We start from the raw sequence: 17,669 nt of genomic DNA, 5'->3' as shown, positions 1-17,669 counted from the left end.
GAGGACGAGGACGAGGACGAGGACGATGATGATGAGGACGATGATGACGATGAGGACGACGATGAGGACGACGATGCCACTGAGTTAACACAACAAGGACACTTCTTAGGGTGATGAATACGCTTCGATCTTCGCATTGGGTTGGTTTTGCTTTTCATGTGGTTCCCACGAGTCGCTAGGGAAAATATATGGTCGACTGTGGACTACCCTGCCATACCACAGCAAGGGCAACATTACTGTGAGGTTTGCCCCGGTACCCCACAGGGTCCGTTCGCGGCTTCATATTTGTATCGCCCCTTCCACCATTCAGCTATCGGCACGGATCGTATACACACCTTAAGCTTTGGGGCCCGAGTGCCCCCTTCTCTGTCTGCATACGACCTAAGGTCCCACCGAGGTTGGTTACTCGATCTTTCCGAAGGTTGCTCGTATCCCAGTCGGTACCACGGGGAGGTAGAGATAGGAGTTGCTGAATCATAGGCTACCATCATAAATGGATCATCATAATGAGTTATATGTTCGCTGTATTCAGCCATTTACCGACCACTGTTTAATATATACATGTGGCCCCGAAAGCAGTGCATAAGTATTGATCCATCCTTTCCAAAACTTTTGCAACACACCAATAGCCACACCATAGGAATTTCCAAGGGCATCGCTATTGGGCTGTTTCAAAAGTTTATGATTTGCTCAGCATCTACTATCCTACACGCGAATGATATGTCCACCCATACCTATCATCGCTCACGCACCGTGTTACAGTCGAATACGACCCATCCACATGCCTATCTTATGTCTAGCATAAGGCATCTCAAGTGTTGAGAAAGTTCGTGCACCTCGAGGAAGGTTCTTTTGAAACAAATCAATAGAAGCCATCCTATGCGCGATCAGTGTGACTACCCGCACATATCATCGCTCACGCACCACGTTGCAGTCGAATGTGACCCATCCACATGCCTATCTTATGTCTAGCATAAGGCATCTCAAGTGTTGAGAAAGTTCGTGCACCTCGAGGAAGGTTCTTTTGAAACAAATCAATAGAAGCCATCCTATGCGCGATCAGTGTGACTACCCGCACATATCATCGCTCACGCACACCGTTGCAGTCGAATGTGACCCATCCACATGCCTATCTTATGTCTAGCATAAGGCATCTCAAGTGTTGAGAAAGTTCGTGCACCTCGAGGAAGGTTCTTTTGAAACAAATCAATAGAAGCCATCCTATGCGCGATCAGTGTGACTACCCGCACATATCATCGCTCACGCACCGTGTTACAGTCGAATACGACCCATCCACATGCCTATCTTATGTCTAGCATAAGGCATCTCAAGTGTTGAGAAAGTTCGTGCACCTCGAGGAAGGTTCTTTTGAAACAAATCAATAGAAGCCATCCTATGCGCGATCAGTGTGACTACCCGCACATATCATCGCTCACGCACCACGTTGCAGTCGAATGTGACCCATCCACATGCCTATCTTATGTCTAGCATAAGGCATCTCAAGTGTTGAGAAAGTTCGTGCACCTCGAGGAAGGTTCTTTTGAAACAAATCAATAGAAGCCATCCTATGCGCGATCAGTGTGACTACCCGCACATATCATCGCTCACGCACCGTGTTACAGTCGAATACGACCCATCCACATGCCTATCTTATGTCTAGCATAAGGCATCTCAAGTGTTGAGAAAGTTCGTGCACCTCGAGGAAGGTTCTTTTGAAACAAATCAATAGAAGCCATCCTATGCGCGATCAGTGTGACTACCCGCACATATCATCGCTCACGCACCGTGTTACAGTCGAATACGACCCATCCACATGCCTATCTTATGTCTAGCATAAGGCATCTCAAGTGTTGAGAAAGTTCGTGCACCTCGAGGAAGGTTCTTTTGAAACAAATCAATAGAAGCCATCCTATGCGCGATCAGTGTGACTACCCGCACATATCATCGCTCACGCACACCGTTGCAGTCGAATGTGACCCATCCACATGCCTATCTTATGTCTAGCATAAGGCATCTCAAGTGTTGAGAAAGTTCGTGCACCTCGAGGAAGGTTCTTTTGAAACAAATCAATAGAAGCCATCCTATGCGCGATCAGTGTGACTACCCGCACATATCATCGCTCACGCACCGTGTTACAGTCGAATACGACCCATCCACATGCCTATCTTATGTCTAGCATAAGGCATCTCAAGTGTTGAGAAAGTTCGTGCACCTCGAGGAAGGTTCTTTTGAAACAAATCAATAGAAGCCATCCTATGCGCGATCAGTGTGACTACCCGCACATATCATCGCTCACGCACCGTGTTACAGTCGAATACGACCCATCCACATGCCTATCTTATGTCTAGCATAAGGCATCTCAAGTGTTGAGAAAGTTCGTGCACCTCGAGGAAGGTTCTTTTGAAACAAATCAATAGAAGCCATCCTATGCGCGATCAGTGTGACTACCCGCACATATCATCGCTCACGCACCGTGTTACAGTCGAATACGACCCATCCACATGCCTATCTTATGTCTAGCATAAGGCATCTCAAGTGTTGAGAAAGTTCGTGCACCTCGAGGAAGGTTCTTTTGAAACAAATCAATAGAAGCCATCCTATGCGCGATCAGTGTGACTACCCGCACATATCATCGCTCACGCACCGTGTTACAGTCGAATACGACCCATCCACATGCCTATCTTATGTCTAGCATAAGGCATCTCAAGTGTTGAGAAAGTTCGTGCACCTCGAGGAAGGTTCTTTTGAAACAAATCAATAGAAGCCATCCTATGCGCGATCAGTGTGACTACCCGCACATATCATCGCTCACGCACCGTGTTACAGTCGAATACGACCCATCCACATGCCTATCTTATGTCTAGCATAAGGCATCTCAAGTGTTGAGAAAGTTCGTGCACCTCGAGGAAGGTTCTTTTGAAACAAATCAATAGAAGCCATCCTATGCGCGATCAGTGTGACTACCCGCACATATCATCGCTCACGCACCGTGTTACAGTCGAATACGACCCATCCACATGCCTATCTTATGTCTAGCATGTATATTAACTTCGCACAACATCACCACAACGTTCATCCTCGGTAAATTCGTTCCTCGTTCGCATACACGATAGCCATACACTAGCCAAAAGATTCCCATACACAATTACTAGCACGCATAAAAGCGTGAGAGGGGGTATTGTTCACATGTCCACGCTCGCTTATCACGAGGTAGCTGCACCACATTGATGTAAACGACCCAACACACACAGACGAGCGAGCGAGCGCACGCTTTTTTTCCCCTACTGCATACCTACAGCATACGCTGAGGAGGCATAACAATGGAGAAAAAAAACTCGGAGCGAGAGAGCGGTAACTACCCGTGTGGTGCTACTAGCTGCACTGATGCGATGCGTCTTACATGGGAGGTATTTCAATGTTCGACACACCGTACTGCACAGGGTTCGCATGGCACACGAGAAAGCCACAATCGCCTTATGCCCCTTCGACGTTCAACGCACGACACGACACCACACACTGGAGTACGTACGTCTCACCACGTAGTGAGGGTAGGGGTTCGACACACGAAACTCACTGAATTCGATACAAGCTCAAAAGGTTTACCCTCCCGGGTGCCGACCAGACTCACTGGATTCGATACAAGCTCAAAAGGTTTACCCTCCCGGGTGCCGACCAGACTCACTGGATTCGATACAAGCTCAAAAGGTTTACCCTCCCTGGTGCCGACCAGACTCACTGGATTCGATAGACGTTCGACCCTACCGACAGTAACTTGACCCCACCCGTACGGCATCGTACTACCGAACATCCATACAAGCTTCGCAAGTTATGCCTCAAACTTTTCACTCACCAACTTTCCCCACAATAGTGTAAACATGGTCATACCAACGTTGCCTCGGTATGGGTATATACCACACTGGGGGCATCGTTATAGGAGTGCCTTGGATAGACTTGTACCGCTAGCCGAGACACCATGCTGGGTCGGGAAATGTTCACGCACCGCAATCGGTACCAGTGCCGGGTGTCGGTCATATTCCGATGGGGGGTAACCCTACTATTGAACTCGTACTTGTACTTGGGCCGTGCCTAAGGTGTTGGTTGTTTCAATAGTTGGTTACTTGTTTCAATAGTTGACATTTTTTCAATAGTTGAACTTTTTTCCAACAGTTTCAGTTTTCCCGTAGGTAAAGATGATGATGTGTGACCAATGTGTGAATGTGTTGTTTTTTTTTTTCAATAGTCATGTACGCGCCGTTGTCGATGTTATACACACTGCGTACTGCGGGTGAGAAATAAAACAAACTGTTGTGCTGTGCTGTGCTTGATGTTGGCTTGGTGTTATTGTATTATCGAATTGGACTTAATACCAGTGCCGGGCCGATGCACACACTGCGTACTGCGAGTGCTGGCTCGCGCAGTGACAAATTAAACAAACTGTTGCGCTGTTTTGTTGTGTGCGCTGTGCGGGGGACTTTTCCAACACTTGACACGCGCATTCTTACCCTCGATGTTGCCTTGGTGTTATTGTGTTATCGAATTGGACTTAATACCAGTGCCGGACCGATGCACATACTGCGTACTGCGGGCGTTGGCTCGCGCAGTGACAAATTAAACAAACTGTTGCGCTGTTGTGTTGTGTGCGCTGTGCGGGGGACTTTTCCAACACTTGACACTTTGCATTCCGGGACGTGGACGCTTTCTGGGACTTAGTGTTATTGTCGGCGGGGCAGTGTTTTACACATTGCGTACTGCGGGGGTTGGCTCGCGCAGCGCTGTTGTGTGCTGTATGCTGGGGGGACTTGGACGCTTTCTGGGACTTAGTGTTATTGTCGGCGGGGCAGTGTTTTACACATTGCGTACTGCGGGGGTTGGCTCGCGCAGCGCTGTTGTGTGCTGTATGCTGGGGGGACTTGGACGCTTTCTGGGACTTAGTGTTATTGTCGGCGGGGCAGTGTTTTACACATTGCGTACTGCGGGGGTTGGCTCGCGCAGCGCTGTTGTGTGCTGTATGCTGGGGGGACTTGGACGCTTTCTGGGACTTAGTGTTATTGTCGGCGGGGCAGTGTTTTACACATTGCGTACTGCGGGGGTTGGCTCGCGCAGCGCTGTTGTGTGCTGTATGCTGGGGGGACTTGGACGCTTTCTGGGACTTAGTGTTATTGTCGGCGGGGCAGTGTTTTACACATTGCGTACTGCGGGGGTTGGCTCGCGCAGCGCTGTTGTGTGCTGTATGCTGGGGGGACTTGGACGCTTTCTGGGACTTAGTGTTATTGTCGGCGGGGCAGTGTTTTACACATTGCGTACTGCGGGTGCTGGTGTGCGGGTGTTGTGCACTTGAGACTTGTCATTCCAGGACATGGAATGGTTTCACACACATACGCGGTTGCATACTACCAGGCGCAGGATGAAATAAAAAAAAAGTAAAGTAATATCCAGCGAGGGGAATGGCTTCACACACGCACTTGGTGTTATAGCATTATCGTACTTATCGCCGATGCTGCGTACTGCGGGCGTTGGCTCGCGCAGACTGTTGTGTGCTGTGTTGTGCTGGGGGACAACACTTGACAGTTGTTATTCCCGGCCATGGGATGATTTCACACACACGCACGATTGCATACTACCAGGCGCAATGCGATTTAATGAAAAAAGAGAGAAGCAGCCAGCGCGGGCAGCACTAAGCTACCACGGTGGGACTTCTCTCTTACGGGACACGACGCACCCGCCCATCACATAGCGCATCGCAAGGGCAATACTGCACAAGCTACTGTGCCGCGCCGATGCTGATGGGGCATTGTTACACGTACTGCGTGCTGGGTCGCGCAGTGAGAAATTGAACAAACTGTTGTGCTGTGCTGTGCTGGGGGGGGGGGACTTTGCCAAAACATGCTACTTTGCATTCCAGGACATGGTGCACAGCTTATACCGCTAGCAGAGACACCTCGTTCGATCGGGGCAACTTGGGACACCGTAATCAGTACCAGTGCCGGGTGTGGGTCGGATTCCGATGGGGGGTGATCCGGGAACATATTTCTTGGACTTAGAATATTGTTCGGACTTAGAATTTTTTCGACTTATGACCTCGTTTCTGGGACTTAGCCGTAGAACCAGATGTAATGCGTGTTGCATAGATTAAGGCGCAGGGGAATTTAATAAAAAAGAGAGAAGCCCCACACATTTAGGGGGGCTTCTCTCTTTTTTATTGGACGATACACAACACATAACATACATGACATAACACTGACCTAGAAGCAGTATTTACCACCGTATTTTATGACCCGCTTCCACCTCGCAGGTAGGGAATCTATGCCTCTGGCATAGAACGTAGGAGGCTTGCTATCGAAGAACTCTTTTAGGAATGCGCTCATCTCGTCCTTAGTCCTGAAGAGTTTATTCCTAAGCTTATTACTCAATGACCTGAATAAATGGTAGTCCGATGGACTGATGTCTGGTGAGTAAGGAGGATGGTTCAATATGTTAAATCCCAGGCTCCTCGCCTTATCTATCGTTTCATGTGCCCTATGGCACGGAGCGTTATCGTGTAGTAGGGGTACCGGCCTATGTTTACTCACTCCCAGTATACCAGCCACCTTTTCCAGCTGCTTCTGATATCGTTTACGGTTAACAGATACACCCTTGTCTAGCAATTCCCAGTGTATAATGCCTCGTCGATCCCAAAACACACAGAGCATGTTCCACTTGCGATTCATCCTGTCTTTGGCGATTGTCTTCGGCATGGCGCCTTTTACGATCCAATGTATGCCTCTGTGAGGCGCAAACATGGGTATCTTAGATTCATCACAAGTGACCAAATTATCGAGCATACCCTGGTCTCGTTCACTTTGTCTGAGTAGTCGTTGGGCTAGTTTCACCCGCTTTGCAAGGTTGACTGGGTCTAGCTTGTGTGGGTGGTATCCCATTCTTTTTGGCACATAGTTTAGTTTATGCAACGTTCGCATAACAGTCGCTGCCGAACAGTTGTATTTCTGGGCCATAGACCTCGTAGATTGCTGGCTGTTTTGTTTCACATCAGCAAGCAGTGTTGCTGTGTTATCGATTGCCTTCGGACGGCCTTTGCGTGGACGATCCGCGCAGTTCCTGTCGGTATCGAACCTTTTGTACCACATCGTAACCGTTCTACGAGTAACAGTTTGTCCATATGTGGAATTCAATGCCAAGAGGGTGTCCGACACTGAATCACCCATGTCGTAGTGGTGCAAGATGAACATTCTTGTTTCAGTTCTAGATAGTCTTATGGTTTGTATATCATATTGACTAGCATCTATCGGCTCTAGGACAACTCTGAGTTCTTTCAGAGAGTCTAATTGGATCGTCTGCTGTGTATCAAACGACTCTATGTCTACAGAAGGGGACTGGGGTAGTTGCATCACTCTGGATGACGATGCTAGTGGTTCCCATGATACTGATAAGGGTGGCGTTGCTAAGGGGTGGTCAGACCATTGCTGCTCACTATTCGATTCCACGTGTAGTGGGTCTTGTGTCATTTCGGATGACGATGGCGATGCTAAGGGGTGGTCAGACCATTGCTGCTCGCTCTTCGATTCTTCGTACAGTGGGTCTTGTGTCATTTCGGATGGCGATGACGGTGCTAATGGGTGGTCAGACCACTGCTGCTCGCTCTTCGATTCTTCATCCGGATTTATATCTATAACCGGAGAAGGGAATAGCGATGAGGACGAGGACGAGGACGAGGACGAGGACGAGGACGAGGACGAGGACGAGGACGATGATGATGAGGACGATGATGACGATGAGGACGACGATGAGGACGACGATGCCACTGAGTTAACACAACAAGGACACTTCTTAGGGTGATGAATACGCTTCGATCTTCGCATTGGGTTGGTTTTGCTTTTCATGTGGTTCCCACGAGTCGCTAGGGAAAATATATGGTCGACTGTGGACTACCCTGCCATACCACAGCAAGGGCAACATTACTGTGAGGTTTGCCCCGGTACCCCACAGGGTCCGTTCGCGGCTTCATATTTGTATCGCCCCTTCCACCATTCAGCTATCGGCACGGATCGTATACACACCTTAAGCTTTGGGGCCCGAGTGCCCCCTTCTCTGTCTGCATACGACCTAAGGTCCCACCGAGGTTGGTTACTCGATCTTTCCGAAGGTTGCTCGTATCCCAGTCGGTACCACGGGGAGGTAGAGATAGGAGTTGCTGAATCATAGGCTACCATCATAAATGGATCATCATAATGAGTTATATGTTCGCTGTATTCAGCCATTTACCGACCACTGTTTAATATATACATGTGGCCCCGAAAGCAGTGCATAAGTATTGATCCATCCTTTCCAAAACTTTTGCAACACACCAATAGATAGTCTTATGGTTTGTATATCATATTGACTAGCATCTATCGGCTCTAGGACAACTCTGAGTTCTTTCAGAGAGTCTAATTGGATCGTCTGCTGTGTATCAAACGACTCTATGTCTACAGAAGGGGACTGGGGTAGTTGCATCACTCTGGATGACGATGCTAGTGGTTCCCATGATACTGATAAGGGTGGCGTTGCTAAGGGGTGGTCAGACCATTGCTGCTCACTATTCGATTCCACGTGTAGTGGGTCTTGTGTCATTTCGGATGACGATGGCGATGCTAAGGGGTGGTCAGACCATTGCTGCTCGCTCTTCGATTCTTCGTACAGTGGGTCTTGTGTCATTTCGGATGGCGATGACGGTGCTAATGGGTGGTCAGACCACTGCTGCTCGCTCTTCGATTCTTCATCCGGATTTATATCTATAACCGGAGAAGGGAATAGCGATGAGGACGAGGACGAGGACGAGGACGAGGACGAGGACGAGGACGAGGACGATGATGATGAGGACGATGATGACGATGAGGACGACGATGAGGACGACGATGCCACTGAGTTAACACAACAAGGACACTTCTTAGGGTGATGAATACGCTTCGATCTTCGCATTGGGTTGGTTTTGCTTTTCATGTGGTTCCCACGAGTCGCTAGGGAAAATATATGGTCGACTGTGGACTACCCTGCCATACCACAGCAAGGGCAACATTACTGTGAGGTTTGCCCCGGTACCCCACAGGGTCCGTTCGCGGCTTCATATTTGTATCGCCCCTTCCACCATTCAGCTATCGGCACGGATCGTATACACACCTTAAGCTTTGGGGCCCGAGTGCCCCCTTCTCTGTCTGCATACGACCTAAGGTCCCACCGAGGTTGGTTACTCGATCTTTCCGAAGGTTGCTCGTATCCCAGTCGGTACCACGGGGAGGTAGAGATAGGAGTTGCTGAATCATAGGCTACCATCATAAATGGATCATCATAATGAGTTATATGTTCGCTGTATTCAGCCATTTACCGACCACTGTTTAATATATACATGTGGCCCCGAAAGCAGTGCATAAGTATTGATCCATCCTTTCCAAAACTTTTGCAACACACCAATAGCCACACCATAGGAATTTCCAAGGGCATCGCTATTGGGCTGTTTCAAAAGTTTATGATTTGCTCAGCATCTACTATCCTACACGCGAATGATATGTCCACCCATACCTATCATCGCTCACGCACCGTGTTACAGTCGAATACGACCCATCCACATGCCTATCTTATGTCTAGCATAAGGCATCTCAAGTGTTGAGAAAGTTCGTGCACCTCGAGGAAGGTTCTTTTGAAACAAATCAATAGAAGCCATCCTATGCGCGATCAGTGTGACTACCCGCACATATCATCGCTCACGCACCACGTTGCAGTCGAATGTGACCCATCCACATGCCTATCTTATGTCTAGCATAAGGCATCTCAAGTGTTGAGAAAGTTCGTGCACCTCGAGGAAGGTTCTTTTGAAACAAATCAATAGAAGCCATCCTATGCGCGATCAGTGTGACTACCCGCACATATCATCGCTCACGCACACCGTTGCAGTCGAATGTGACCCATCCACATGCCTATCTTATGTCTAGCATAAGGCATCTCAAGTGTTGAGAAAGTTCGTGCACCTCGAGGAAGGTTCTTTTGAAACAAATCAATAGAAGCCATCCTATGCGCGATCAGTGTGACTACCCGCACATATCATCGCTCACGCACCGTGTTACAGTCGAATACGACCCATCCACATGCCTATCTTATGTCTAGCATAAGGCATCTCAAGTGTTGAGAAAGTTCGTGCACCTCGAGGAAGGTTCTTTTGAAACAAATCAATAGAAGCCATCCTATGCGCGATCAGTGTGACTACCCGCACATATCATCGCTCACGCACCACGTTGCAGTCGAATGTGACCCATCCACATGCCTATCTTATGTCTAGCATAAGGCATCTCAAGTGTTGAGAAAGTTCGTGCACCTCGAGGAAGGTTCTTTTGAAACAAATCAATAGAAGCCATCCTATGCGCGATCAGTGTGACTACCCGCACATATCATCGCTCACGCACCGTGTTACAGTCGAATACGACCCATCCACATGCCTATCTTATGTCTAGCATAAGGCATCTCAAGTGTTGAGAAAGTTCGTGCACCTCGAGGAAGGTTCTTTTGAAACAAATCAATAGAAGCCATCCTATGCGCGATCAGTGTGACTACCCGCACATATCATCGCTCACGCACCGTGTTACAGTCGAATACGACCCATCCACATGCCTATCTTATGTCTAGCATAAGGCATCTCAAGTGTTGAGAAAGTTCGTGCACCTCGAGGAAGGTTCTTTTGAAACAAATCAATAGAAGCCATCCTATGCGCGATCAGTGTGACTACCCGCACATATCATCGCTCACGCACCGTGTTACAGTCGAATACGACCCATCCACATGCCTATCTTATGTCTAGCATAAGGCATCTCAAGTGTTGAGAAAGTTCGTGCACCTCGAGGAAGGTTCTTTTGAAACAAATCAATAGAAGCCATCCTATGCGCGATCAGTGTGACTACCCGCACATATCATCGCTCACGCACCGTGTTACAGTCGAATACGACCCATCCACATGCCTATCTTATGTCTAGCATAAGGCATCTCAAGTGTTGAGAAAGTTCGTGCACCTCGAGGAAGGTTCTTTTGAAACAAATCAATAGAAGCCATCCTATGCGCGATCAGTGTGACTACCCGCACATATCATCGCTCACGCACCGTGTTACAGTCGAATACGACCCATCCACATGCCTATCTTATGTCTAGCATAAGGCATCTCAAGTGTTGAGAAAGTTCGTGCACCTCGAGGAAGGTTCTTTTGAAACAAATCAATAGAAGCCATCCTATGCGCGATCAGTGTGACTACCCGCACATATCATCGCTCACGCACCGTGTTACAGTCGAATACGACCCATCCACATGCCTATCTTATGTCTAGCATGTATATTAACTTCGCACAACATCACCACAACGTTCATCCTCGGTAAATTCGTTCCTCGTTCGCATACACGATAGCCATACACTAGCCAAAAGATTCCCATACACAATTACTAGCACGCATAAAAGCGTGAGAGGGGGTATTGTTCACATGTCCACGCTCGCTTATCACGAGGTAGCTGCACCACATTGATGTAAACGACCCAACACACACAGACGAGCGAGCGAGCGCACGCTTTTTTTCCCCTACTGCATACCTACAGCATACGCTGAGGAGGCATAACAATGGAGAAAAAAAACTCGGAGCGAGAGAGCGGTAACTACCCGTGTGGTGCTACTAGCTGCACTGATGCGATGCGTCTTACATGGGAGGTATTTCAATGTTCGACACACCGTACTGCACAGGGTTCGCATGGCACACGAGAAAGCCACAATCGCCTTATGCCCCTTCGACGTTCAACGCACGACACGACACCACACACTGGAGTACGTACGTCTCACCACGTAGTGAGGGTAGGGGTTCGACACACGAAACTCACTGAATTCGATACAAGCTCAAAAGGTTTACCCTCCCGGGTGCCGACCAGACTCACTGGATTCGATACAAGCTCAAAAGGTTTACCCTCCCGGGTGCCGACCAGACTCACTGGATTCGATACAAGCTCAAAAGGTTTACCCTCCCTGGTGCCGACCAGACTCACTGGATTCGATAGACGTTCGACCCTACCGACAGTAACTTGACCCCACCCGTACGGCATCGTACTACCGAACATCCATACAAGCTTCGCAAGTTATGCCTCAAACTTTTCACTCACCAACTTTCCCCACAATAGTGTAAACATGGTCATACCAACGTTGCCTCGGTATGGGTATATACCACACTGGGGGCATCGTTATAGGAGTGCCTTGGATAGACTTGTACCGCTAGCCGAGACACCATGCTGGGTCGGGAAATGTTCACGCACCGCAATCGGTACCAGTGCCGGGTGTCGGTCATATTCCGATGGGGGGTAACCCTACTATTGAACTCGTACTTGTACTTGGGCCGTGCCTAAGGTGTTGGTTGTTTCAATAGTTGGTTACTTGTTTCAATAGTTGACATTTTTTCAATAGTTGAACTTTTTTCCAACAGTTTCAGTTTTCCCGTAGGTAAAGATGATGATGTGTGACCAATGTGTGAATGTGTTGTTTTTTTTTTTCAATAGTCATGTACGCGCCGTTGTCGATGTTATACACACTGCGTACTGCGGGTGAGAAATAAAACAAACTGTTGTGCTGTGCTGTGCTTGATGTTGGCTTGGTGTTATTGTATTATCGAATTGGACTTAATACCAGTGCCGGGCCGATGCACACACTGCGTACTGCGAGTGCTGGCTCGCGCAGTGACAAATTAAACAAACTGTTGCGCTGTTTTGTTGTGTGCGCTGTGCGGGGGACTTTTCCAACACTTGACACGCGCATTCTTACCCTCGATGTTGCCTTGGTGTTATTGTGTTATCGAATTGGACTTAATACCAGTGCCGGACCGATGCACATACTGCGTACTGCGGGCGTTGGCTCGCGCAGTGACAAATTAAACAAACTGTTGCGCTGTTGTGTTGTGTGCGCTGTGCGGGGGACTTTTCCAACACTTGACACTTTGCATTCCGGGACGTGGACGCTTTCTGGGACTTAGTGTTATTGTCGGCGGGGCAGTGTTTTACACATTGCGTACTGCGAGTGCTGGCTTGCGCAGTGAGAAATTCAACAAACCGTTGCGCTGTTGTGTTGTGTGCGCTGTGTGGGGGACTTTTCCAACACTTGACACGCGCATTCTTACCCTCGATGTTGCCTTGGTGTTATTGTGTTATCGAATTGGACTTAATACCAGTGCCGGACCGATGCACATACTGCGTACTGCGGGCGTTGGCTCGCGCAGTGACAAATTAAACAAACTGTTGCGCTGTTGTGTTGTGTGCGCTGTGCGGGGGACTTTTCCAACACTTGACACTTTGCATTCCGGGACGTGGACGCTTTCTGGGACTTAGTGTTATTGTCGGCGGGGCAGTGTTTTACACATTGCGTACTGCGAGTGCTGGCTTGCGCAGTGAGAAATTCAACAAACCGTTGCGCTGTTGTGTTGTGTGCGCTGTGTGGGGGACTTTTCCAACACTTGACACGCGCATTCTTACCCTCGATGTTGCCTTGGTGTTATTGTGTTATCGAATTGGACTTAATACCAGTGCCGGACCGATGCACATACTGCGTACTGCGGGCGTTGGCTCGCGCAGTGACAAATTAAACAAACTGTTGCGCTGTTGTGTTGTGTGCGCTGTGCGGGGGACTTTTCCAACACTTGACACTTTGCATTCCGGGACGTGGACGCTTTCTGGGACTTAGTGTTATTGTCGGCGGGGCAGTGTTTTACACATTGCGTACTGCGAGTGCTGGCTTGCGCAGTGAGAAATTCAACAAACCGTTGCGCTGTTGTGTTGTGTGCGCTGTGTGGGGGACTTTTCCAACACTTGACACGCGCATTCTTACCCTCGATGTTGCCTTGGTGTTATTGTGTTATCGAATTGGACTTAATACCAGTGCCGGACCGATGCACATACTGCGTACTGCGGGCGTTGGCTCGCGCAGTGACAAATTAAACAAACTGTTGCGCTGTTGTGTTGTGTGCGCTGTGCGGGGGACTTTTCCAACACTTGACACTTTGCATTCCGGGACGTGGACGCTTTCTGGGACTTAGTGTTATTGTCGGCGGGGCAGTGTTTTACACATTGCGTACTGCGGGGGTTGGCTCGCGCAGCGCTGTTGTGTGCTGTATGCTGGGGGGACTTGGACGCTTTCTGGGACTTAGTGTTATTGTCGGCGGGGCAGTGTTTTACACATTGCGTACTGCGGGGGTTGGCTCGCGCAGCGCTGTTGTGTGCTGTATGCTGGGGGGACTTGGACGCTTTCTGGGACTTAGTGTTATTGTCGGCGGGGCAGTGTTTTACACATTGCGTACTGCGGGGGTTGGCTCGCGCAGCGCTGTTGTGTGCTGTATGCTGGGGGGACTTGGACGCTTTCTGGGACTTAGTGTTATTGTCGGCGGGGCAGTGTTTTACACATTGCGTACTGCGGGGGTTGGCTCGCGCAGCGCTGTTGTGTGCTGTATGCTGGGGGGACTTGGACGCTTTCTGGGACTTAGTGTTATTGTCGGCGGGGCAGTGTTTTACACATTGCGTACTGCGGGGGTTGGCTCGCGCAGCGCTGTTGTGTGCTGTATGCTGGGGGGACTTGGACGCTTTCTGGGACTTAGTGTTATTGTCGGCGGGGCAGTGTTTTACACATTGCGTACTGCGGGGGTTGGCTCGCGCAGCGCTGTTGTGTGCTGTATGCTGGGGGGACTTGGACGCTTTCTGGGACTTAGTGTTATTGTCGGCGGGGCAGTGTTTTACACATTGCGTACTGCGGGGGTTGGCTCGCGCAGCGCTGTTGTGTGCTGTATGCTGGGGGGACTTGGACGCTTTCTGGGACTTAGTGTTATTGTCGGCGGGGCAGTGTTTTACACATTGCGTACTGCGGGTGCTGGTGTGCGGGTGTTGTGCACTTGAGACTTGTCATTCCAGGACATGGAATGGTTTCACACACATACGCGGTTGCATACTACCAGGCGCAGGATGAAATAAAAAAAAAGTAAAGTAATATCCAGCGAGGGGAATGGCTTCACACACGCACTTGGTGTTATAGCATTATCGTACTTATCGCCGATGCTGCGTACTGCGGGCGTTGGCTCGCGCAGACTGTTGTGTGCTGTGTTGTGCTGGGGGACAACACTTGACAGTTGTTATTCCCGGCCATGGGATGATTTCACACACACGCACGATTGCATACTACCAGGCGCAATGCGATTTAATGAAAAAAGAGAGAAGCAGCCAGCGCGGGCAGCACTAAGCTACCACGGTGGGACTTCTCTCTTACGGGACACGACGCACCCGCCCATCACATAGCGCATCGCAAGGGCAATACTGCACAAGCTACTGTGCCGCGCCGATGCTGATGGGGCATTGTTACACGTACTGCGTGCTGGGTCGCGCAGTGAGAAATTGAACAAACTGTTGTGCTGTGCTGTGCTGGGGGGGGGGGACTTTGCCAAAACATGCTACTTTGCATTCCAGGACATGGTGCACAGCTTATACCGCTAGCAGAGACACCTCGTTCGATCGGGGCAACTTGGGACACCGTAATCAGTACCAGTGCCGGGTGTGGGTCGGATTCCGATGGGGGGTGATCCGGGAACATATTTCTTGGACTTAGAATATTGTTCGGACTTAGAATTTTTTCGACTTATGACCTCGTTTCTGGGACTTAGCCGTAGAACCAGATGTAATGCGTGTTGCATAGATTAAGGCGCAGGGGAATTTAATAAAAAAGAGAGAAGCCCCACACATTTAGGGGGGCTTCTCTCTTTTTTATTGGACGATACACAACACATAACATACATGACATAACACTGACCTAGAAGCAGTATTTACCACCGTATTTTATGACCCGCTTCCACCTCGCAGGTAGGGAATCTATGCCTCTGGCATAGAACGTAGGAGGCTTGCTATCGAAGAACTCTTTTAGGAATGCGCTCATCTCGTCCTTAGTCCTGAAGAGTTTATTCCTAAGCTTATTACTCAATGACCTGAATAAATGGTAGTCCGATGGACTGATGTCTGGTGAGTAAGGAGGATGGTTCAATATGTTAAATCCCAGGCTCCTCGCCTTATCTATCGTTTCATGTGCCCTATGGCACGGAGCGTTATCGTGTAGTAGGGGTACCGGCCTATGTTTACTCACTCCCAGTATACCAGCCACCTTTTCCAGCTGCTTCTGATATCGTTTACGGTTAACAGATACACCCTTGTCTAGCAATTCCCAGTGTATAATGCCTCGTCGATCCCAAAACACACAGAGCATGTTCCACTTGCGATTCATCCTGTCTTTGGCGATTGTCTTCGGCATGGCGCCTTTTACGATCCAATGTATGCCTCTGTGAGGCGCAAACATGGGTATCTTAGATTCATCACAAGTGACCAAATTATCGAGCATACCCTGGTCTCGTTCACTTTGTCTGAGTAGTCGTTGGGCTAGTTTCACCCGCTTTGCAAGGTTGACTGGGTCTAGCTTGTGTGGGTGGTATCCCATTCTTTTTGGCACATAGTTTAGTTTATGCAACGTTCGCATAACAGTCGCTGCCGAACAGTTGTATTTCTGGGCCATAGACCTCGTAGATTGCTGGCTGTTTTGTTTCACATCAGCAAGCAGTGTTGCTGTGTTATCGATTGCCTTCGGACGGCCTTTGCGTGGACGATCCGCGCAGTTCCTGTCGGTATCGAACCTTTTGTACCACATCGTAACCGTTCTACGAGTAACAGTTTGTCCATATGTGGAATTCAATGCCAAGAGGGTGTCCGACACTGAATCACCCATGTCGTAGTGGTGCAAGATGAACATTCTTGTTTCAGTTCTAGATAGTCTTATGGTTTGTATATCATATTGACTAGCATCTATCGGCTCTAGGACAACTCTGAGTTCTTTCAGAGAGTCTAATTGGATCGTCTGCTGTGTATCAAACGACTCTATGTCTACAGAAGGGGACTGGGGTAGTTGCATCACTCTGGATGACGATGCTAGTGGTTCCCATGATACTGATAAGGGTGGCGTTGCTAAGGGGTGGTCAGACCATTGCTGCTCACTATTCGATTCCACGTGTAGTGGGTCTTGTGTCATTTCGGATGACGATGGCGATGCTAAGGGGTGGTCAGACCATTGCTGCTCGCTCTTCGATTCTTCGTACAGTGGGTCTTGTGTCATTTCGGATGGCGATGACGGTGCTAATGGGTGGTCAGACCACTGCTGCTCGCTCTTCGATTCTTCATCCGGATTTATATCTATAACCGGAGAAGGGAATAGCGATGAGGACGAGGACGAGGACGAGGACGAGGACGAGGACGAGGACGAGGACGATGATGATGAGGACGATGATGACGATGAGGACGACGATGAGGACGACGATGCCACTGAGTTAACACAACAAGGACACTTCTTAGGGTGATGAATACGCTTCGATCTTCGCATTGGGTTGGTTTTGCTTTTCATGTGGTTCCCACGAGTCGCTAGGGAAAATATATGGTCGACTGTGGACTACCCTGCCATACCACAGCAAGGGCAACATTACTGTGAGGTTTGCCCCGGTACCCCACAGGGTCCGTTCGCGGCTTCATATTTGTATCGCCCCTTCCACCATTCAGCTATCGGCACGGATCGTATACACACCTTAAGCTTTGGGGCCCGAGTGCCCCCTTCTCTGTCTGCAT

This window comes from Toxorhynchites rutilus, chromosome 3 (assembly GCF_029784135.1).
Source record: "Toxorhynchites rutilus septentrionalis strain SRP chromosome 3, ASM2978413v1, whole genome shotgun sequence".
In the NCBI taxonomy this organism is placed as follows: Eukaryota; Metazoa; Arthropoda; class Insecta; order Diptera; family Culicidae; genus Toxorhynchites; species Toxorhynchites rutilus.
Note: the sequence above shows the minus strand (reverse complement) of the source record.